Source organism: Haliaeetus albicilla, chromosome 4 (genome assembly GCF_947461875.1).
Source record: "Haliaeetus albicilla chromosome 4, bHalAlb1.1, whole genome shotgun sequence".
NCBI classification, from domain to species: domain Eukaryota; kingdom Metazoa; phylum Chordata; class Aves; order Accipitriformes; family Accipitridae; genus Haliaeetus; species Haliaeetus albicilla.
Window position 1 is genome coordinate 274,241 of NC_091486.1, and position 23,349 is coordinate 297,589.

At 38.3% G+C, this 23,349-nt stretch overlaps 1 protein-coding gene across 5 annotated transcripts in view; it reads left to right on the top strand.

Annotated features, from left to right (window-relative positions):
• Positions 1 to 13,660: 13,660 nt before the first annotated feature.
• BAZ2B (bromodomain adjacent to zinc finger domain 2B) overlaps positions 13,661 to 23,349 on the top strand; it is a 164,789-nt gene continuing 155,100 nt past the window's right edge. For 2 of the 5 annotated variants that reach the window (XM_069780547.1, XM_069780546.1), the window contains exon 1: positions 13,661 to 13,967. The gene's annotated coding sequence lies outside the window, so the exon portion shown is untranslated. The remainder of the gene's footprint in view (positions 13,968 to 23,349) is intronic. The other 3 variants (XM_069780548.1, XM_069780545.1, XM_069780550.1) reach the window with 3 other exon arrangements.

Below are 23,349 nucleotides of genomic sequence, written 5' to 3' on the forward strand. Positions count from 1 at the left end.
AAAATAGCTCTATAACTAGTGGAACTAGAAAAGCCTAGTTTCCTTTCCTTCTTCCAGAATGCCATATTACAGCTTTTTCTGTAGTTAACAAAAGGTTAATAGGAGGTAGGATATGAAGTCAATGCATGGGTTATTACATAGTTTTTAGATTAAAATCTCTATTTTTTAATTCAGTTTCCTTGAACAAGTTGGATTTGTAAATGAGAACTAAGCTTATGGAAAACCAGATGTTTTATTTATGGAGGCAAAAATACTCCTGAAGTTAGTGACAAAATAAAATAGATTTGCCACCTTTTTCACAAAGTAAGGACTTTGAGAAAATATTTTTTATTTAATTTGCCACACTTACAAATCAACAGTAATAAAAATCACCTTTGTATTGAGATGCGTGAGTGAAATAATTCTGTCAGAAATGCCAGTATTCCGAGAGCAGGAATCTTTAATGAAACTACCTCTCCAGTCATAGGTCTCAAATTGCTGCTGTGTAATTTTAGCAATGGCAATACACATCAGATTACAAGGAGATATTTTAAACAAGTCTTCATATGTCTGTTACTGCATTGACTGTAAATCAATTGCCCTGTTTGAAAGCAACTGAAGTCAAACTACAAAGCCAGATGATGTCGACAATTGCTTGTGTGTACAAAATAAAGAAGGACAACAAGCATCTACTTCTTGTACTGTAGCAATGCACAGACTAGAAAGGCACATGAGGAATTTATTAATTCAAAGGCAAGAAGCAGGCTGTAAGTAATGACTTTTTTACAGGTGAAAATTAATCTGGAACAAAAGCAAACATGAATTTAAAGCAGATTCTTTACAGTATGGTGATTAGGCCATGCATGAGACCTTGTTTAGGTGACAGCTTATTCTGGAATAATTAGTCCTGATCTGTCATACCAGTTTGTATGTATTATGAATGATTCTCTAATTTTTCATATGTGGCATATCTGCTAACTTTGCTTGACCAGTTTGGATACTCAGATCAAGCACCTGTGTTTTGTGAAGATCTTTGCTCAAACAACAGCTCTAAATTTATGTCAATTGCAGTTGTGAATATACTGCAATTTATATACTGTACTTTCAGAAAACAGGTGGTCAAACTGCATATTTAGGTAATGAAGATTAATTACTGACCAGCTCTGAAAATTCAGTTTAAGAAAAAACATTTCATGTCAGACATAGAGATAGAAAGCCTGCTCTCCTGTGTGGTGTTCATTCTCCTTAACTTAAAGACCAACAACTCAATATTTCATTAATGCTGTGCTCCAACTTCCGCAGCAAATGAGTCAGGAATTCAATAGACAACTGTCTCCTTTGTGTACAGCCCTGATACCCCACCAAACCACACTAGCATAATAAGCTCATGAGCACAAGGAGGCCAAACTGATGTTACACATGCAGCTTTAGTTCTGCTTGTTCTTAACTCAGAGAGCTAGTCTTTGCTGTCTTGACAATATTTTTTTTATATAACAGCAAAATGTAGGGCCAATGAAGAGGTACAAGATTATTTCTACAATATATGTAAATTTTCAGTCCTTAGGCCGGCTCAGCTCATAGGTGATTGACATTTAACAGCTGTCAACTTTGTAGTCCCTGACAGGAAGCTAAATCTGAGATCTTTGTCTATTCAGTTTACTGAAAAAATTCAACCAGAGGAATAGGAATCAAAGCTGTCAGTTCTCACTGCTGCTCTGCAAAAGTCTGTTCTTTCTTTCTTAATTTACAGCTGCCACTCAGGATTTAGGAATGCAGACACTTCTTCCTTGGCCATCAAAATCTCTATTGCACTGGAGTGTTATTAAAGACATACACATTGGTATATAGTTGTCTTTTGTGATGAAGCTCTTGTGCATATGAGCAAACCCTGGTACTGTCCTCTGGTGTGGATTTTCCAGCATCCATGAAAAAGGGGTATTTGGAATTTTTACTTTCTTAGGTCAAAAAAAAAGAACAACTCAAAAGATGATGGACAGTTGCACTTATTATTCTGCATACATCCTAATATGTAAATATATAAATGAAGCTACAGAATGTGAAGGCAGCATAGCTGCACTTAGAATAGACCAGATTGAAAGGGATCTCGTGGACACCTTTTGTAGTCCACTCAAATTAAGAACATATGGGCAGGTGTGGAAGAGATAATTTCCAGGGCTGACTGCATCAAGCCAGCCCTTCAAAACCTAACTTGTTATTAGTGGGCTAGTTGTGCTGTGCTTTCAACCTAGCCCTAGTTGAAATCCAACTAGCATCTGAACTTGAGAGCAAAAAGCCTCACTTTTCAACTTCCTCAAATTGTGTATGAAGCTTAGGCTTGTTAGACCAAGGAACCTGCTCCTCTATTTATTTTTATTCCATATATTTCATTGCACATAGGAGACAGCCAAGAAATCTATAAATGCTGTTGACTGCAAGAGAGAATATCAAAGTAAGTCTCAGACAACCTTAAGAGGTAATGTAACAGCTAGTAGTAAATACCTGCTGGTGTGCTTAGAGAACTCAGACTTTTATGAAAGGACATAGTATCAATCAATACAATTAGTAATATGCAGCAAAAGTAGAGAAAAGAAATCAAAACTCAGATTACTTTAGTCAATTTATTTGACTTGAGACCAATTGGTGGAAGTTAGGATGGCTCAGAGAACTGAACTAATAGATTTGACATTGGGGAAAATAACCCCCCCTATTTTTATCTGAACTCTTCAGTAGAGTAAATGGAAAAATATTAGTAAAAAACAATGCATAGCTCAAGGTCTTAGAGCAGAAGCATACCCTTTTGTACCCTGTAAAATGGAAAATGAGTGCTTGGTAAGAATGGGTTCAGAAATTCAGCATGTGCTTAGTAAACACATTTTCTTAATAAATGCCCAATGGAGGAAAAGGCAGAATATTTGGGACTTGCTTAGTCATAGGTTTCAAATATAAGTACAGGAATTCTTTGCTAGAAGTTTCCTTGCTAGCATCTAGATCTCTTGACAGTAGCACTATGATGATACTATTAAGGTTAGCTATTAAGGTTGTCTGAGATTTACCTTGATCTTCTCTCTTGCAGTCATCAGTATCTATAGATTTCTTGGCTGTCTTCTATGTGCACTGAAGCATACAGAATATCATTTGAGGTTAGTCTGCAATGGGAAAATTGCCTGTTGCTGGCAGTTTGTCCTTACTCTTAAACAACGTTCAATACTGGACAAACTTGTTGAACTGCCTCTACTACCAACACCGATTTTTGACAGCAGATAATATGTCTAATAGAGAGCAAGCCTTTTTTATAATTCTTTGTCATTGGAATTCTTCATTCAATTTCCACATTGGTATGTCATGGGAAGAATTATTCCTCTCTTTCTATCTGTATTGAGAGAAAAAAGTCCAAAACTGGCTTGTTTTTTTTCCTGTAAAATTTAAGACTTGCACTCATGACTAGTCCAGAGGCATTATTATTACCTTTATATTGATTGTGGTTACGCTGACTGTGTTAAAGCTCAGGGTTCTTGGCTTCATAATTCAGACTGCATCTATACCCAAATACACATCTCCTTTCAAGTTGAACCTTATATATTTGCCCCAAAATGTTAAAAAACGCTTCCCTAGCCTCTTGTTCGTATACCGATAATAAGAGATTGAGAAGAGTTTCTGCCATTACCCTCAGTGCTTTTACAGTAGAGTTCCATGCTAGGGCTATGTCTAGCAGTGAAAAAAAGGTTAATAAATAGGCCTAGTCTAGCTTTTTCATAGTCCTTTCATAAAAGACATAGTCTTTTAAGAAGCAAGTACACCTATTCACCTGTATGTGTAAATGCTTTGAAAAATGAAATAACAGAGTCTTTTGTTTTCCATCTGAACTGTGTGTTGATGGCTACTCCTTCCCCCATTGTCTACCTTGATTCCTCTGTGTGCAAATACGCTCTTGCCTACTCTAAACATTCACATATTTTACACTCAACATTTAACTTGCTGTTGCCTAACACCTTTTGTGTACATAAACTGACTCATTCAGAAGCACCACCCTATTTGACACCTGCACACATTTTAAACAAAGGAACATAAACTGGATTTCACTGTATTTGGAAGAATCCTTGCCAATGACTGAGGTAGGTGAGAAAATTGTGCAATAAACTACTCCAGTTGTACATGAGGTCACCTCCAGTTGATCTTACACCAGTAAAACCCAACTTCAAGCAGAGATACGGTTTAATAACTGCGGTGGGACCTAGATCCAAGTGTTTTCAGGTACTCAGAGGCTGGTCTGGTATTGGGAACACAAACTGCAGAAAAGCAAGGGTGAGTTCAGTCTGGAGCTGTCTGTCACTTTTGCCGCTGTGCCACACCATACAGTCAGAAGGCAAGGCTGTGCCTCCCTTCTCACAGCCAGGCAGGCCAGTAGGGCTGCCTGGCTTTAGACTAAGTTGGGCCAATCACCATGAATGTTACTGGATGGCCAATCAGCATGCAGGCAGCTCTGCCCTGCCACCCCACTCCCTCAGCAGGACTCTGTGCTGTACCTGGCAGGGGGGGAGGTCCAAGTGCGTGCTGTGAGGGTGAGGGGGCAGGCAAGGGCCGCCGTGCGAAGGCCACCACGCGAAGGCCACCATGCAAGGGCCACCATGGAGGGCCACTGTGCGAAGGCTGCAGTGCGAGGGCCGCACTGCACTGCAGGTGTGTGAGAGCCGTGCCATGGGTGCGAGGTGCAGCGAGGGCCCCGTTTTCTTATGTTGCTAACTAGATGAAACTCACGTTATTTTATATCAGCTTACAGCAGGCCTTGTTTGGATACGCATGAGCATAAGGGAAGAGGTGGACAACTGGGAGACAGCCTTGGGCCTTCCGGGGTAATGAAGGTACTGAGATGCTCCTTGGCTTGATGCTTCACGTGTGCTGGTGTAGGACTGTGAAAACCCAGGCTGGCTCTAGTTTGTGTGCTGTCTTCAACAGCTAGAAATCAAAAACATGGCTCAATGTGGGCCAAAGGCCATTAACATGGTAAAACAAGAGAAAAGCTGCAGGGTCTAGCAATTAACTCTACAGGTATTCCACTATTTGCTCTAACTTTTTTTTAATAGCTGTTTAAAGTTTTTGCTAAACTGCTGAAGTACCACAGAAAAGGAGATCGAATTTAGTATATATAGCTTATTTAAAACGTTGGGGAAAGCATTGAGGTTATTTTTAACTCTTGCATTTTATGAATGTATGCAATCTTTTATATTATCTGTCATGCAGCTGTATTTATATTTGCTGAGTATGATTTAATGTTGAAATTCAAGACTAGACACTTGGAATGTTTTTGTTTTGTTTTGTTTTTTTAGTATTTCTCTGTTTATGTTAAAAAATAATGATGAGAAGCATCAAAGGAATCTTTACTGATTTCCTTGATCAAAATGTGATCAGAAAACTAATTTTTAGAAGCTAAAATTTGGATTGACATGCTTAATTTGAGAACAGTATCTATTATAGTCATAAAAAGTTCAAATATGATACACTTTTCCCACTTATGAAAATTCTTATGTGCTTTCAAAGAACCACAGATTAGTTGTTTCACCATGCCAGCAAGTGCTTTAGGCAAGGTTTTGTCATAGAGCTTTGCCAAAAGCTCTCTGTAGGGGATAGTAATGAATTTCTACAGTTTTAAGTTTCAACTAAGGAAGTTAGTATAATGTGGGGGAAAAGAAGAAGGGAAAAGCAGCAGGAAGGCCAAGACTGTGAAAGTTTTGAGTTATTAGTATGTGGATGTCAGCTTTTTACTTTTCTAGTTACAGTAAGTAGCTTTTCATTACAATTGTTTGCCTAAGATACCCTCAAATATTTAACAATAAACCCAGGGTGTTTTGAATTTTTGGTAGTAAGGAAAAAGTCCTTTTCATGCTTGCTTTCATACCAAGAAATGCTAGTTATTTGATGTACGAAACAGTGTAAAACTTCCTTAATACAGGCTTCAATCCTTTCAGAAACACTTTTGAAAAATATTCAAGTTCTGATAGCTGCAACAGTAATTTCTAGATCTGTAGTTCAGCACTCTGTAGTCCTGAAAGAAGCCTGATCTGTATTTGGGTTATGTTGTGCCATGCATGGTGATGGTGTTCTGAGGGTTCTAAGTGAGTGTGAAGAGTTGAGAAATCAAACTGATGATGCAGAAAATGTGCTCTGATTAAGAAATAGCGCATTAGCAAGAGTTTCTGAAGCCATGGAGATAGGATAAACATTAAAAAAAAATGGCAATAGTCAGTATTGCATTCAGGAAGAATACTTCTGAACTCTTCTACAAACTGTATTATTATAAACCAAATTCCTAGAAAACAATCAGTTTCTGGAATGTGTATTTCTTTACCAACATGTACAACTAACCTTAGTACAAAACTCTTCCTAAAAATTCTTTGGCTAGTGTTTGGAAGGTGGAACTTTGTAGGACTTAGAATCACAAGCTTATGATTTCAGCTCTCAGTTCTGTCTACCTCAATCCTTATCTATGAAAAGGACATAATCATTAGCAGTTTTCAAATTTAAGGGTTACTGTTTGTGAGGCAATGAAGAAAGAACAAGTAAATGTAACTTTTAAGGATCATTGTATAATTTACCATTGAATCTAGCTCTCACCTAGAATAGCATTTATGATATAGGGAAAAAATGAAATATAGTAGAGGGTTGATTCTCTTATGCTAAGGACATTCTTTGGACATTAGACCCATATCCTCTGTATTTCTTTCACTTGATGGTATTGTTGGAAAAGCCATTATCCCAATGGCTCAAGAGATGAGTCAGAGCACTTTGACATATTGCGTGCTTTGTCTTAAATTACTTCACTGGTTATTGTATCCGCCATATTTAATCAAATCAATGAAGTTATCTGCAATGATACAGTGTCAGATTAAGTTAAATAATTTTCTGGGAAGAATTAGTTAATAGAGGCTTTTGTAACTGAAAGGTACCAGGGGTTAATTTGATCATACATACACGTGTATATTGGATAAATGGTATTTTAGGATGTTGGGTTTTTTTTCTTTATGAACATGGTTTTGTAAATTCATCCAACTTACCCTCCAGGTTAGCTTTCCTGCAGTTTTCTTATTCTGTTCCATATATTTTCTATTTATGGATGCATCACCAAGTTCTTAAAATATACAAGTGTGTTTATGATGTCTTTAGCAACATTATTTGTAAACACAATAAGGATAGACTAAGAGAAGAGTTAGAAGCCTAAGAATCTGAATTGTATAAGCAAAGACAGTTTGCGCCTCAAAAGTAAAGGTTTTGCAAGCACCAGAGATCTTAATCAAATAAAATTTGGCCAGCATGCATCTCTTTAAAAAAAGAAAAACAAAACACCAAACCGCAACCAACCAACCAACCAACTAAAAAATCTCTGTTGTGTCAAAGTATCGGTGAGTGTTGAAAAGAAATTCTCTATTATTCTGTTTTAATATACTAAAAACCAGCTAGACAATATGTATAAATTTGATGTAGCTTTAAAGGTAAGCAACTGCGTAGTATTTTATGGATAAAACTATTTAAAGTTTTATCTTTAAAGTTACACTAAAGGTAACTTATCTTTAATTGCCCAAGTGCAACCTGAATATGCATATACTGACAAAATTTGTCATAGCTTCTTTCAGTGCATACTGTACTCTATATGCAGTAGTAATATGCTGTACTTTCAAATTAAGTTCATGGACAATTAACAAAGAGTGTGCTGAACTTTTTGCAAGAGTTCTTAATCCTTGTGACCTGGCCATATTCCAAACTGGCTAATTACATAAGGTTATTTCCTGCTTAGCTATAGTTTAATAAGAGATGCTATCACTTCCTGTCCTAAACTATTGTGTAGTCTTGTCTGCTGTGTAACAGCTGTTGTACTCCACCCTGAAAGATCTTCTTTTCACTTGTGGGTGTAATTACTACAGATTCACACTAAATTTTGAGGTGGGCTTTTTTGAATGCTCCTGGTTAAAGAAGCACCAGGAGGAAAAAAAACCCCACACTACATCCTTTGATCAGAGAAAACTCAGCTTTAATTTTGGTCCAGAAAAAAGAGAGCTTCATTGACATAAAGAAAATTAACCCAGCTATTTTATAAGGTATTTCATAGAGTTATACAGGGAAGGGGAAATGCCAGATATGCCTATATAGCAAAAAGCATCTGATTTTTTGGAAGAAGATAAAAAATGAACTGGATTTGCAAGTTAGTATTTTCCTGTCTTATTTCTTATAAAACACTTAGGAAAAAAAGGATACACCACCACCCCCCAGTCCCGTCCTGTCCACCACTACCCAGTCCTGTCCTGTCCCATCCCGTCCCCGTCCCTCTCTGTGTCCATCCGTCCGTGCCCCCCCCCCCCCGATTTTTTTTTTTTGTGGATCTCTTTTGGTCACCTTATTTTGCAAATATTTTGATAGCATAATTGATAGCATAATTTTGATAGCATAATTGATAGCATAATGTGCTCTCGTGGTAATAGAAGATTTTCAGTACCTTAATTGCTAACATTACTGTTGGTTAGGCTGTTGTTTCTCCAGTCAAATAGAAACAAGTAACCTAAGTATTTTCTAATGTAGAAGTATTTTATTACCTGACTGAAAAAAATTTAAAATGAGCTCATTTTTCATTCATTCCAAGGATCAAAATTACATCCTGGATATCTGGCCTGAACAACTTGCAATTGAAAGCATTCTAGTACTTAGAATCAAACATTGGTTCTGAGTACAAGACAGAGCCATATATTTTAACTGTAAAATGGAATGTGAATACCAGTATAGAGGGGACACAGTGAAGAATATTTTTTTATCTATCTACTTTCAAAGGGTTAATAGTTTAATTGTTCAGAAGGAACTGACATTTCTTATTGTTAGGGATTAAATTGGTTAATATTTGTTCACATTTGGGGCTTTCAGATGGAAGAAGATGTGTAAGAGATGCTGGAGGAGCAATAGAAGGCAGAGTTGGAGTATGAGTGCTAAAATGGGGTTGGCAGAATAAAACATAGATTTCTCTATCTTTTAAGAAGAGCAGAAGTACTATTTAATAATTGAGGACTGAAGGAAAATAAAATAACTTGGAGCTAATTTTGTCTCTTTCACAGTGAGATGTGTGATAAGAGGAGTGCACTTTCTAAGTGTATTTGGTTAAGTTGTCTGTAACATAGGCTGATGCAGAAGCTCCTTAGGGAAAATTTCTAGGCATTGATGGTAAGTGTGAAGTTGCAGTCTAGATTCTTTCCCATCCTTTGGAAGTTCTTATTTTGGCCCTTGTTCAGATCATCTAACTTCAAATCTGTGTTTTCTGCAAACAGGCTGTTCTTCTGGGGATTCATTTGCCTCAGCACCCTTGCAAAGCTTTAGAAGAAAAGCTATCTACATACTGATTTTCAGCAGTTAAACAGCATTTCTTAATGGAAGCAACTTGCTGAACACATCAATCCAGTTGCAAAGCTATTACATTTGTTTTATATTGTATAAAAACATGTTTGTGCTTTTAAAGATTCCTTGGCCTTTTGTACCTCTAACATCTTTCATTATAGTGAGGAGAAGTAGACCCTCATTTGACCACTCTAGGATGACATAGTAAACCCAGGAGTGTAAGAGCATAAAGCCAGGAGTACGTAGACATGTTAACTTGTATAAATAGCCGTCAGAGAGTGGTAGCATAACCTCTGCAATGATGACAAGTATCTGTGATGAGAATTAACCTCCTGAACACAGAGTAAATTCAGGAAGAAGGCTGTGGTTTTAACTGGTTTACACTGTTATACTTTTGAATGTAATGTTTTAAAATATAGATTGCACATCAGAATTGAATGATCTATTCATTTTTTTTAATGAAAAGTGACCTTTATGGTTATTTATTACTAGCATGCATTAAATGCTAACTGTGTCTACCCTTCATCAGAGGAATGACTAGTCCTACTAAACTTGCAAAAACTTTGTTATTTTTTCTTTGATGGTAACTTTCTGCTGGTACTTACTGTGTGTCAAATCTGTCTTAATAGATTTTATAATAATAAAATACATGCTTTGCAAGCACTACTCCAGGATATCTGTTAACGGAGGTATACAGTATGGTTTCTAGCCTCTAGTGAATACTGCATAGTCTTTAAAAACACTTTCAAAGACATTTGTTTGTTTAGGTGGATAAGAAGGTCTGCCTAGAATAGACCATATTACAAGATCAGAGTCTGGAAATGTTTGTGTGAGTTTTAACTTTACTCACTGACCCTAGAGTGTAGCCCGACAAACAGCTGAATTGCTACAAATGAAGGGTTGTAAACCTGTGAATAGGGGTAGGAACCTCTTAAACTGGCTTTGCCTCTGGCGAGATCATTACACTGAACTCCACCTACATAGTCCCATAGGAATTTTGGGCTTGACCTTCCAGACATTTATGTATGGTATGTAAATGGTCCTAGTGACATCAGTATAATTATTCAAATGTGTAAGGTTACATGTGTGGAAATATGGAGCTTACCTGATTTTATTTCTGTTTTCTCCCAATTCAGCAATTAAGTTTATGAGTGCATTGGTGGGTGCAACTAGTTAGAGAAATATTAATGATAGAGTCAATAAGCATAGGAAAAAAGACAAAAGGAACTACAAAACAATACTCTGACATGGTATATTGGGGTTTTTTTTATAGCACTTACACTGCAAGCCTGAAAAGAATGCAAAGGCCGACTATATTTGTAATTAATTCATCATACAAAGAAAGCAAAAGAAACAAGAATCCTGTTTTTGTAGGATACATGCTGCAGTTTGAATTCACATTTTTTTAAATTGAGAATTACAGCTTTAATAATGCCTGGGGGAGAACAGCCAAATTTGAAAGCTAGGAACCCTTCTGATGTAATAGTTAATCACTTTAAATGCATCGGTAGCATCCACTAACAACAGCTTCTGTCGAATAAGCATATTAAAACAAAGGAATTGTTAATACATTTTTAAAACCTTAGTAAGTTTTGCAGTAGTAAAGCTGATTTGCTTGTGACCAATGGAAAAACAATAACTTTTTAAACATATTTTGGTGTAGACTATAAAATACTCTGTAGTTACCTAAAACTATTTTAAATTGTTGACTGAAGACCAAATTAATATTCAGTGCAATGAGAATGATATTGTTCATATTTTGATGTCAGATATATCCCAGTGGTTTAAATTTGGACAGTTGACTGAACTTTGTGAAGAGAAGAAGTATGTATTGGGGGCTGTGGTTCTCTATTCAAGTTGATTAAATTCTGTCCTGCTGAGCATTACAGGAAACAAAGATTACGTAACATTGTCCAAAAATACACGTCTTTATTTTTCACAAGATACTATGGTTTGGCTTATTAACAGCAGAAAATATATTTAGAATGGTTATTTAGAGTAGTCATAATAATAATAGATACTAGAATTTATTTTAAATGTTACAAGCAGAGATATTAAATATGTACATAACAGGCAGTACATTTGATAGTGAATTATCTAAATCCATTGTTTGTTTCCCCTTATAAAATCCTGTTATCTCCTGAGTGACAATATTGTTGTCTTGGAAAATGCATGAGTTTTTGATGCATAACATTTTGAGCAAAACAGCTATTTATTGTACCCATACTCATTCTTATCCCACACTCTTTTTTCAAGACCATTATTAGTAAATTTTGAGGTTAGAGAGGTACTGACCCAATCAAACATGTACAGAGCTTGGCCTCCGAGTTAATTAAATACGGGTTAATAACATATTATAAGGAAATCATTGTCCTTATTACAGTTATTAGGTAGTTAGTCAAATTATAGCTTCAAAGGAATGCAGAGCATGGAGAACTCAGGACTAAATTATGCATTTGAACCTTAGGCCAGCTTTTACTGTTGAGGCAGTTTGCTGCTAAAAGAAATTGTGTGTCATTGAAATTAAATGCCTTTCTGGGGATGGAAGGTTCCAGTTTTTAATGAAATTACTGAGTGTGGTGTAGTGAAATGATTAAAATCTGTATTCCGGGAATGTGGTGGACAAAAAAAAATCAATAAATGCTAGCAAACCTTTGCTGCTGGATGTGAATCCTGGGAATGAAATAAACTAGTACAAAAATAATAATTAAAAACATACCAGCACATTAATGTATTTAGCATGAGTCTCGTGAGACATGGTCTTCACTAATTTTTAGCATACATTTTACTGTGTAATGAGAAGCTTTCTTTTTTCATATCCGTATTAGGCAGCATTTTTGCCCTTCCCCCAATGTTCCTGCATTGCAATCATTGTGCTTGCACTTATTATGTTACAAATGACCGAGGTAAGGCTGACATTCTCATTGCATGCAAAAAGAGCTAGTCTGCCAAGCTTTTTTTTTTTCCTAATGAAGCAGCTTTGTGAAATCTCCCCATGTGTTAATACTAATGAAGATCCTCCAGCACAATTAAAATCACAGCCAGTGGCTGAAGAGGAAACAGAAAACAATGGCATCTTTCTACATATGCATATTTCTTTATGCTGAGATCAGCTTTATTTAGAAATAATGTTGATTTTTAAAATACTTGCATGTAGCATTTAACAAGGTTGACAAGCTGTATGCATTCTTGAATTCTGCAAGTATGATTTTTACTAGCTCATACTGAAATCACTTAGATTTTCTTCATTGCGCTGTGGTATAACTTTAAATCTACAGTGTTATGGTTTGTAGGGAGCAGTCCTTTGGCTCTTGAAGTGTACTTTAACCCTGCCTGAGTTTGAGACTATGCCAAAGAAAGAAAAAAAGAGGAGGATACCATGTGTGTAGTTTGAAGGGTTGGTGTAGGGAAGCCCAGCTTTTACTTTTTGTGCAAATAACCTGTATAGGTTGTTTCAGGCAAGGCGAGAAGATTGGTATTTAAAAGATGTACTGTTTTTTTTTTTAATTCTTGTGTCAATAGCTGGTGAATTTTAATACTTCCCCATAACTTTAATTCCCCCACCCTTGTTACCTGTTTTACTTGAATTTAATTCGTCTAGTTCTTCTAGAGCCTAAAAGTTGAACGTTGCTTCCACTGTGAATTTCTGACTTGCTAGGCTTCTTTAAAATGTCTCCTCTGTCGGAAATGGGTCGCCTTTTTTTTTTTTTTCCTTTTCAGCGGATGGCTATTGTTTGTATGACAGATTCTTTGTTGCTGTATTAATTTTTTTTTTTTACCTGAACTTAGTCTGCAGTGTAAGAATTAATGTAGGTACTTAAGGTGGGCAACCGTGTTTCTCCCCCGATCGATAAAGTCTTCGTTAAAAAAAATGACCACACGCAGACTTGCATTCTTTTGTCGCTGCTTGAAAAACACGAAGAACCGTTCATAACTTTTTTTCTGAGCGCAAAACGACTGTACAGCGTGAGTGCGAAGGCTGCGCTTGGGAAGGCGGAGTGCAGCTCGCTCCCCTGCTCCTTTCAGGAGCTGATAGGTCATTTATTACCGGGGCTGGGGCGAGATAAACAATTCGCTCTTTTTCCCGTCGTGTTAACAGCAACTTGCATTGTTGGAGAGAGGAGAGCTGGGCTGGCTGACGTCACTTTTGGTTGCTGAAGCTGAATAAACCTTGAGGAGGGATCGTCTCAGTCTGGCGCGGCGGCGAGGGGCACGGAGCGGCCGGCACTGCGCCCGCCGCGCCCGCGCGCCCGCGCCACCACCACCCCCCCGCGCGCGCCGCTGCCCCCGCCCCGCGCGCGCGCCCCCGCCCCCTCCCCGAGCTGCGTTAGCCTCCGGAGAGCGCCGGGAAGGGACGCCTTCCCGGCACGCGCACCCCAGCCCTCAGCCACCTGAGAGGCAGGCAGCGCTCTCCCCAACGGCGGAGGTGAGTGAGTGAGTGCCGCTCCGCGCCCGGCGCCGGGAGAGTTTTGGGGTTTTTTTGTTTTTTTTTTTTTTTTTTTTCTTTTTTTCCTCTTCTTCGGGCCGAACACCTGAAGCGTTACGGCGCTTTGCCGCTCTCAGCTCGCGCTGGCGTTCCCTGGTTGAGGCTGGCGCCCGCCTCGCGGACCCTTCCCCTGCCGGTGCGTATCGCCTCTTTGTTGTGGTGGGCCGGCCGCGTCTCCGTGCGGGTCCCGCCGTGGGGCCCTGCCCGGGCAAGGGCTGCGGTTGGGAGGCGGAGGGGCCGCGGGGAGGCGAGTCCTGGGGAGGCGGCCGGGGCTGGGGAGTCTCGCGACGGGACGGCCCGGGTCCCGAGCGATTTTAAACTTTACTGGCGGTCGCGAGGCCGGCCCCGGGCCGGGCGGCGCACGGTCACGTCCCTGCCGGCGGTCGCCCGCAGCCTCTCGGGCGGCGCAGCGGCTGGCGGCGGCCGCCGGGGCGGCTCTTTTGTGTGGGGCGGCGCGGCGCTCCGCGGCGGCCCTCCCGCCCCTCCGGTCCCCCGCCGGCGCTCCCGTTCGCCTCTCGCCGCCGCCGAGCCGCCCCGCGCGCTCCTCGTTCGGCGCTGGCCCGCCGGCCGGCCCAGGCGTGCCGGCCGGCAGCGCGCGGGCGCGGAACCGGCGTGAGGCGTTCGGCGGCGCCGGGCGGAGCGGCCGTTGGGAAGGGGCCGCGGGGAGGCGGCGGGAGCGCGCTCGGCCTCTTCACGGGCGTCCCCCGGCCTCCGCCTACCTTTGCGCGGGTGCGTAGGTGTTACCTCACTCCGCGGTGTAGCGCTAGCAGGGCGGCGGGGCGTGGGGCAGGCTGGGCCGGGAGCGGGCGCCGTTCCGCGCACCCGGCTCGCTGCGGGCCCCTCTGCCTTTATCTTTTGTGCGCGTTGCTTCCTTATAAAGAGAAACAAGCAGCTGCAGCCCCGGGCCGAGTTGTTGAAATTTATCCCTTTGTGTATATTACAATATCCTCCATTTTTCTGTCCTCTAAACAACGAGCCTTTCGCCATCTTGGGCAAATTTTTATTCCCAAGTCTGTCCGTCGCTTTTAGGAGGGAACGAGTGGAAATCCTGAAAGTCCTTTTGGATTAGGCTCAAAGTTTAGGAAATGTTACAGGGACAGACAGTGACGTCATGTAAAGTTTAAGAGGAATTTTTCCAAGAGTGTGTGCTTTCCCCCGGAATTCCTGATCTAGCGTGTTGTAAACCGCACTTTAAAGAGAAAGGTTCCTAGCTGAGGCTGCACGTTCAGGGAACATAAAGAATACGCTTCTTTATCTGGTGTCTAGTTTTGTAACAAGTAGAGAGATAATTGTGCTTTCGGGTTATTCCGCCCCCCCCCCCCTTTTTTTTTTTTTTTTTTTTTTGGGTATGTCCTGGCCTTTAGTATTTAATGCGCAGTGCTAGCTTAACTGTTTGGTTGTTTAAAAAAACATTCCAAAGTTCTTATGTTAAATAACGAATCATCTGGGGATTTGCATTATTTTTGTTTACAGAAAGTAGTAATCTGATGTGAAAGTAGTAATCTGATGTGAAATAGTTGGTACAGAATCTTCCCTGAGGAATAAACGGTTTCTACTTGGGATGAGGAACATGGAAATACGCAGTTGTTCCATTTTTAAATGACAGATTTGGGGGGCATATTTGGAATCAACAGACTTGCTAAGATATATTGTTAAAAGGTTCCGCTTGGAGAGTACCTGTATATATGTTACATGTAGTTTGGGTTATGTTCCAGATACTATATAACGTGGGTGGCAAAACGTAGTTACTATGCTAAACTCATTTAAAAAAAAAAAATCTCTTCTGGCTATAAGCTCTATGTCAGCTTTTGTGAAAAGGGAAACAATAAACGGTACTGTTCTGTTAATTTACTTCTCAATTGCACCTTTTTTTTTTTAAATATCATAAAAGTTTTTCTGGTCACATGATATGACTTAGTGAAGCACAAGGTACTTGATAAGAAATAACTATTGTAAGTAAAGTTCTTTTTTCCATTCTTTTTCTTATACTCGTCTTACTTGCTGCATGTTTACAGTCACACTAATGAGAACATGAAACTGCCTGTATTTAATTTGCATTTTCTTTGTCTTCAGGGTTGGGAAAACATTGACAACAGTTAACATATAAAGTAATAGGAATAGCTCTTAGTACATCAAGACTTTTTTTTCTATCCAAGTCATATTGAATGATGTACCTAAAGTGTCCTTAAGGTTATGTTGGACAAACGTCAGATACTTACGTCGATGGGGGTGTGTGTGTGTGTGTGTATGAGTTTGTGGTTTTTTTTTTTTTTTAAATGCATCAGAAAGTGTGGTTGAATTGAGTATTTGCAAGCTATGTGAGTATTAGGTAGATGAAAATGTTTAAATACTTGAAAGCATGTACAACAGATGGTTCTAAATTACACATGCCACAAAGGTCTAGAAGATTTGACAGATTATAAATGGTGAGCAAGAGAGGATAAGTAGTTTCAGAAAATGATAGTATACTTCATTTCTCATACCTATAATAAACTACGTACACATTTTGTCACAATGCTGCAAAATCAATAAACTACATAATACTAAGAAAATGGTAGCCAAGGTAATTTTTGTTAAGTGTGTATAGAGGAAGCATTAGGAGTTGTTAAGGGATCTCTTTGATGTTCAAGAAATCTTATATTCACTTCAAGCAGGGGATATTTGTTTAATCATAGATGGTACCAATTCCTTGCAAGCAATGGAGTATTAATATCAGGTTACGATGAAGTTTTTCATGAATAGAACTCTCTGGAGAGTAAAAAAAAATGTTTCTTCAGAGGATCAGGCAATGTTCCTTTTTCATTACTGACCCACAGTCTGTTCTGAATGGCACAAAATAAGGTTTTGTGACTAATGTATATTATTATAATGAAATTATTATAATTAATTATTATAAGGAAAATAAACTAGAATTGTGGTATTGGTATTTCTCATCCTAATTTTTTTTAAACTAAATACCACTGTGCTGGGTTCCTTACAAGTCAGTGTTCCCACAAAAAGTAATTGTTTTTAAGATTCATTCTTGCAGATTATTACAAGTTGTCAATAACATTGTAAAATTATTTGAATAGTGTTATGGGGAAGATAACTAAATACATGCTTTGTACCTTTTGGTGAGTAGTTGATTTTCATGAACATGTAATAAGATGCTTTTCATTTTCAAAAGACAAATTAGCAGTATTTTTATATTATGGAGGGAATAAGCACTGGTTGACCACTGCAGTAGATTTGTTTAATCTTTATACTGACCTTACGATAGGAAGAAAGTGCTACAAGACTGAATTTTTTGTTTCTTTGGGAGACACTGAGAATGCAAATAAGAAAGTAATGGAAGTCTTTCTTTTTAGGTCCTGCTGCCCTTTTTCTCGTTTTCTTTGTTTGCATATCTATTATAGAACTGCAGTGTAAAGGAGCAGATGTTTTGCAAAACATCCTGATGTGTTGCTTTTTCTTATGGGAGTGCATAACTGTTCCTTCTGATGCGTCGACTTGACAGCTGGTTGATTTCATGGAACTGCTAAGAAGCCATTAGTGGTGTCATTGAATTGAAACAGAACAGTCACTCCCAGCTTGAACTGCAATTGTTAATGTCTTTGTTGCTACTTTTCTGTTCCTACACAAGATGTGGAATATCACAGTTGCAAAGAAAAGGAAGTTTGTGCTCTGTCTCATCTTGAATTAGGGAAAGGAGGCATTAGTACTTGACCACTTTTAGTTTTACAATATTCTTATAATGGCATATTTGGGATTAAGAGATTTTAGCTGTTGGGAGGTAGATTTAACACAACTAAAAATGCCATTTGCTACACCGACCCCCCCCCCCCCCCCCCCCCCGACACAGGAAGGGCATCCCACAGTTCAAATTGCTTCACTGTGATCTCCCCCCCCGTTGAAATAAAACCAAATAGGTGTTTTTTGGTTTTTTTTTTTTTAATTCAGCAAACTTTATTCTAATAGAAGATTACAGAAGATTAGAAGTTTACAGGTACTTTGTGTTTTCATCACTTAGATAATTTGGCCCAACGAAGATTCCCACATCTACATACCAGTTTTCTCCCAAATGTGGTTTTACTTTTAATTTTGTTTTACTACAGTACATTCAGTAAATTATGTCATACCACATTATAAACTAGTTTGTGAGTGTAAATTGTCATCAGAAGAAACACTGACATCAGTGTCTAAGGACAGCAGTGGTTTTTGTGGTTGTTGGATAGTTTACAATGTCCTGAACATTAACAAAATGTAGTAAGTATGTGTTGGTCAACATATTTTAAAGAAGTTGGAAGTTTGTGGTGAAGATAATATTATGCAGAATTCAAAATTTAGGTACAGATGATCTTCCCCACTGCATCAAAGAAGGAAATGAAACATCCTCTTTGTGACTGACATTTATGCTTTTTAAAAATTTTTTGTTATACTGCTATGTTTTTACTTTGAAACTATTTTTATTGTATTCTTTATGTGTAATGGTAAAATGAAAGTGCATCTTTGTTTTAAGTGAGTCGTAGGGGTTGGGAGTTCTTCCCTGCTTACTCTTTACTGATGAGGAACAGAAACAAGGATACTGTATTAGTAAGATTAGAGAAAATAGATCCTCCCCCACCCCACTCCCCTAATTTTTGCCTCTTTATTTAAAAAAAGGGGGAAGAAAAAAGCAACAAACAAATCAACAAGGGGTCACCAGAAGATTTGCGTAAGGAAAATAGTAGGTTCACATTAATTTTTTAAATCTGTGTTTCTTAGTACTTTTATGAAGGTGAGAATGTATTAGTTTCACTGTTACAGAGATAAGGGCTCTGATGCACAGAAGGATTTAGTCTTTTACAAACATCACAAGAGGCTTATGGTAGAGGTAGAAAGAAAAGCTGTCTTCACTGACTTTAATCGGTAGTGTGCTGGGTAGATGTTTCCTTGAGAACTGAAATGTGTGGTTTGTTACTTTGCAGAGAGTAATGCTACTCGAGTAGGTCAGTTGAGTGCACATAGTCATTAAAAGAAATTGGGACCACCTTCTCATCCAGTCTCTGCAGAAGGGCCAAGCAAGATGCAGTATTTTTCTGTTACTTTGTTTCTTAATCATACAATTTTAAGTTTAAAAAAATATATGCAGAACATTTAATCCAATTAGCACACAGTTTCACATATTAGCTGTGTTAAGTTCTTGCTTACTCTTTTATCTCTCTATTGCCCTAAATTTACAGTTCCATAATGCTATGGTCTCAAGCCATTCCTTAAAAAGAAAAAAATCAATATACTTTTCAAAGTCTGATGCAGAAGTTCCTTTGAGATTTAAGTGGAAATAAACAAACCCCTTACTAATTTTACAGTATCGTTTCAATTTTTGGTTTTTTTTGGAGGGAGGGAGGAGAAATTGTGATTTATTTTATTGCGGTATTAGCACTTCATGAGACCACTAGGTGAAGGAAACACTTTATGAGAGTAAGGAAGTCTTAGGCTTGTTTCAGTTTTTTAATGTAGCAACAAGGAAAGGAGGGTACAGGGTTTTTTCCCTGCTTAGTTTAACAGAATTAATTTATGCATTTGACAAAATTCCTAATACCAGTTTCTTCTCATGTGAATGTTTTTCAGGTAGGGGGGGAAAAGACAACTATCAAAGAAAGTGTATGTTTTTAAAACTTACCTAGTGACAGATATCTCTCAGAGATAGTCTCTGAAAGTAAGGACTTGAAAAAGATGTGCTGGGCTTGTCAGTGTCCCTTTCATTCTTTGAGAAGGATGATGCCTGTTGCCATTAATGTGAAATCTCTCCCATTGCCTTCCTACTCACACCCATCAGGGCCTCCCGAATGTCTTGTTTTCTGTGTGTAAAGAACGTTAAGACTCTCTTTTCACTTGATGTAGGTCAGGCATTGTCAAGAGCTGAATGGGTTAAGCCTTGGTAGTTGGCAAAAAGAGATTGCAGAGATTTTTCTAGCCCCTGAGGGAAGAATGACACAAAACCTTAAAATTCAAACTACTAAAAAAGTAAAAGCACCATCTGAAAAATTGGTCTACCGGATGGACTGTTTACATTAGTAATGGTCCCATTGAAATCAGTCGGACTGCTGAGAATAAATACTTGTCTCAGGTAATGTTTGCAGTATAAAACCTTGGAAAAGGTAGGTTTAAAAATAATGCAGTGACTGTCAGATAATGTTGCCTTCTTTTTGGAGCCTCACACAGAACTCACTTCTGCTCTGGAATTGTTGGCAGGGTTAATGAAGAATTTTAATTTTTGAATAATGGAGATCCCTACCAGTGTTTTCTTGCAAATTACAGGAAGTGTAACCTTTTCTTTAAAATATTTTTTAAATATGGTGATTTAAAGGCACAAAGTACTCTGCCTAGCTGTTCTTGAGCTTGAATCTCAGGTGTGAGACTGTTGGACGAGAAGCTAATAATTGAAATCTTCTAGGGAGTATTTTTTCCTTCACTTTGAATACATAGCTAACTTTTTTGGATTGTGACCCTATTTATTAATAAATTTTTATTAATGAATTCATATTTTTTGAATGCTGAAAGATTCTTTAATAAACAATGCATTGCATTTTGTCAGATACTTATTTTAGAATAGTGATGTGTGGTATCCAAATATAATCAGCAAAATAACCCTACAGCCCCTTCCTCAGCCCTCAGTCTTTTCTTGTACAAAAGAAAACCAGTTTGACAAAAATTATTGCAGTGGTCCATCGGATGTGTAGGGACATAATCGTGTGGATTTTGCCCCATTTTATGTTCTTACACTTTTCCACAAGCATGCACTCATTAATCAAAGACACCGTACTCCTGCTGAGGGCAGAGAGGTTCATCAAATTGGCAGCCGGTATGGTGTAAAGAACAGTGTACTGAAGCTCTTAACGTGCTAGGACATAAATAAATCTAAGGTCTTTGTATGCAAACCCTGGAGGTTAATACTGTATAATTCAATGTCCTGTCTTTGTTTTTATGATTGATGTTTTTAAGTGTTTGAAGCTTGATGCAAGCCTTCAAGCAGGTCAGGGCTGGCCATCTGATTGGCTGAAGCAAAAAAGCATTAGCTTGGCAGAGGGGCTTTCGTGTATGCTGTGGAGATCTTATTTTTATTTTTTTGGCTGGGAGATCATTGTTGTATTGCCTGAGCTGTTATAGGAAAGTTCTAGAGATTGACAAGCCCTGCTGTGATAATGGACTTAGTGCATGAAACGCCGATAGTTTGGTCCTATTTGTTCTGAAGCTTACTGCTATTTGTATCCTTAACAGAACTAACATGTAGAACAAGCAAAAACTACTGGGATTTCCCTGTAGAAATAGTGCTGGGATTTGGCTTTAACATGAATTGGTTGCATATTCATAATTTAAGAACAGCTGGTTACAGCAAGCACATAGTCATTTGCAAGCTATTATAAACCATTCTACTCACACATGGAGGCTGTACTTGAGTTTGGTTTGTTTTTTATTTTTTTTTTTATTGATCTACCTGCATTTGAAATCTGGTCACTGCAGCCACAGAGGCCTTTCATTTTAGCTGTGCTTGCATCATAGAACAGCCTCAGTATTAAATATTTAATTTTAACTAAATGCTGCATAAAATGATAAACCGTGAGCTTCAAAAAAACCATGTGTAAGGGCGAGCAGTGACATACATCTTAAATACAATATCCTGTTATGTAAGGCAGCCTAAAAAAGTAACATCAGCCAACCTTTGTATCCTTTGGTAGCTTTTGTTTTTCTGAATAAGAAATCTTTGTTAGATTTACCCAAGGTTACCTTGCTGAAACTGTAGTTGCTGAAATTTGTGGTTTTCATGCATTGTATGCCCAGTGCTTTTGGAGGAAGACCCAGAAGAATAAAATATGATTATATTAGACAAAATGATGGTGTAGTAAAATAGTAGGAAGCACAGTCTTGCTGAGTATCACGTGGAAAAAATAATGGATGTATTAGAAATGACTGTACTCTTACATGGGTAAGCTTATCTGTTGCTTTAATGTGAAAAATAGATACTTAAAAATATTGGTTAGTAATATATATAAGCTGTGTTAGTAAAGTTGATTCCCCCCCTTTCAGTTTTGGCATTGTGAGGCATTTCCACTATACACTTAGTTTGGTAACTTTTCTGTATCTTTGCTTGCTGTAGTGACTGGAACTTCTAAAAGGAGAACTATATTTCTGACAATAAAAATCAGTTTTCTGAACTTAGTTCCTGTGGGAATAAAAGGGAGCCTAAAATACCCACTGTCATGCATCTTTTGATCCAGTATGTTGTAAGTTACTACCTCATAACCTGGCATATAGATAGAAGGTATTGCTGACGAAAGCTGTAAATACATTCTTACTTAATATGTATGGTTCCAGGAAGATGGGGAGCCATTAAGGAAGGTTCCTCACTGGGTTAGTCAGTTAACGAGTTAAAAATACCAGGCATATATGCCTGAAAGATAGTCTAGTTTTTCAAGCTGTATCAATTGATTTAATAAAAGATAATATCACTCCCTCAGCTGTGGTCTTTTCTAAGTAGTTACAGCAATTTTAAAAAGGCTAAACCGTAAGAAATGCAAACCAGTATTTTTCCATTGCAACTGTGATCATTTTCATCCTTGGAGTTACCCTTAAGCACCTTGCTGCTTCTTTTCAATGTTGATGGAGGAACTAGATCAGAGATAATAGTTGAGACTACAACTGTGTGGTTTAGGAGAAAAGTGAGGCAGAAGAGTGCTCAATAGTTAGATCATTTGGGGACCTAACCTCTACGACAGCTGTAATGCCAGAAAGAAATTCTTTATAGCACAGTTGTAAGAGCTTTCAAAGCAAGGAGAATTCCTCTGGTTTTTTTTTTTTTTTTACTTACCCACTGTAATATTAGAAACAATAGAGTCCCATTTTGGCGCTCTCAGGAAAATTACCTTAAGTGGGACTCTAAAGAAGTAAATGGATGCCCCCCCACCCCCACCCCCTTGAAACACTGAATGGGAGTAGTCTACTTGATAATCATTGACAGTCAGACAACAGCAGACAGTGATTGATTTTTTTTTTTCTTTCCCCATATTGTCAATACAGACCATGTTAAAAAGCTACTGTCCCAAAGAAAGTCTGAGAAATGGGAAGAAAGTTGAGATCCAAAGTTTTGATGAAAGACAATGAAAGGGTGTAGATTATTGAAAAAATCACAGTAATACATTCCAGCAATTCTTTGTCTTTCTGGCAACTTAGTAGAGAAAGCACTCAGATTTAGTCATACCTTGAATGTATCGGTGAAAGATTTGGAGGCTAGGGTTTAAGCAAAGTGGGTGGATGTTTAAAAACAAAATAGGGATGTCCCAAACTCCTGTCTTTGGATGGCATACTAGAGGCCTTCCATTTGGCAAGTTTGTTTTTTGGTTTGTTTGGGTTTTTTTTGTCTTTTTTTTTTAACATGGCAACAGCTACCAAGTAAAAATATTATTTAAGGGTTTGTATAGTTTACTTGCTACTTAATGCATGTAAGAGTGTTTGGAGAAGTAAATTTTAGAAAAGGAAAAAAAAAGGCTTAAGGAAAGAAT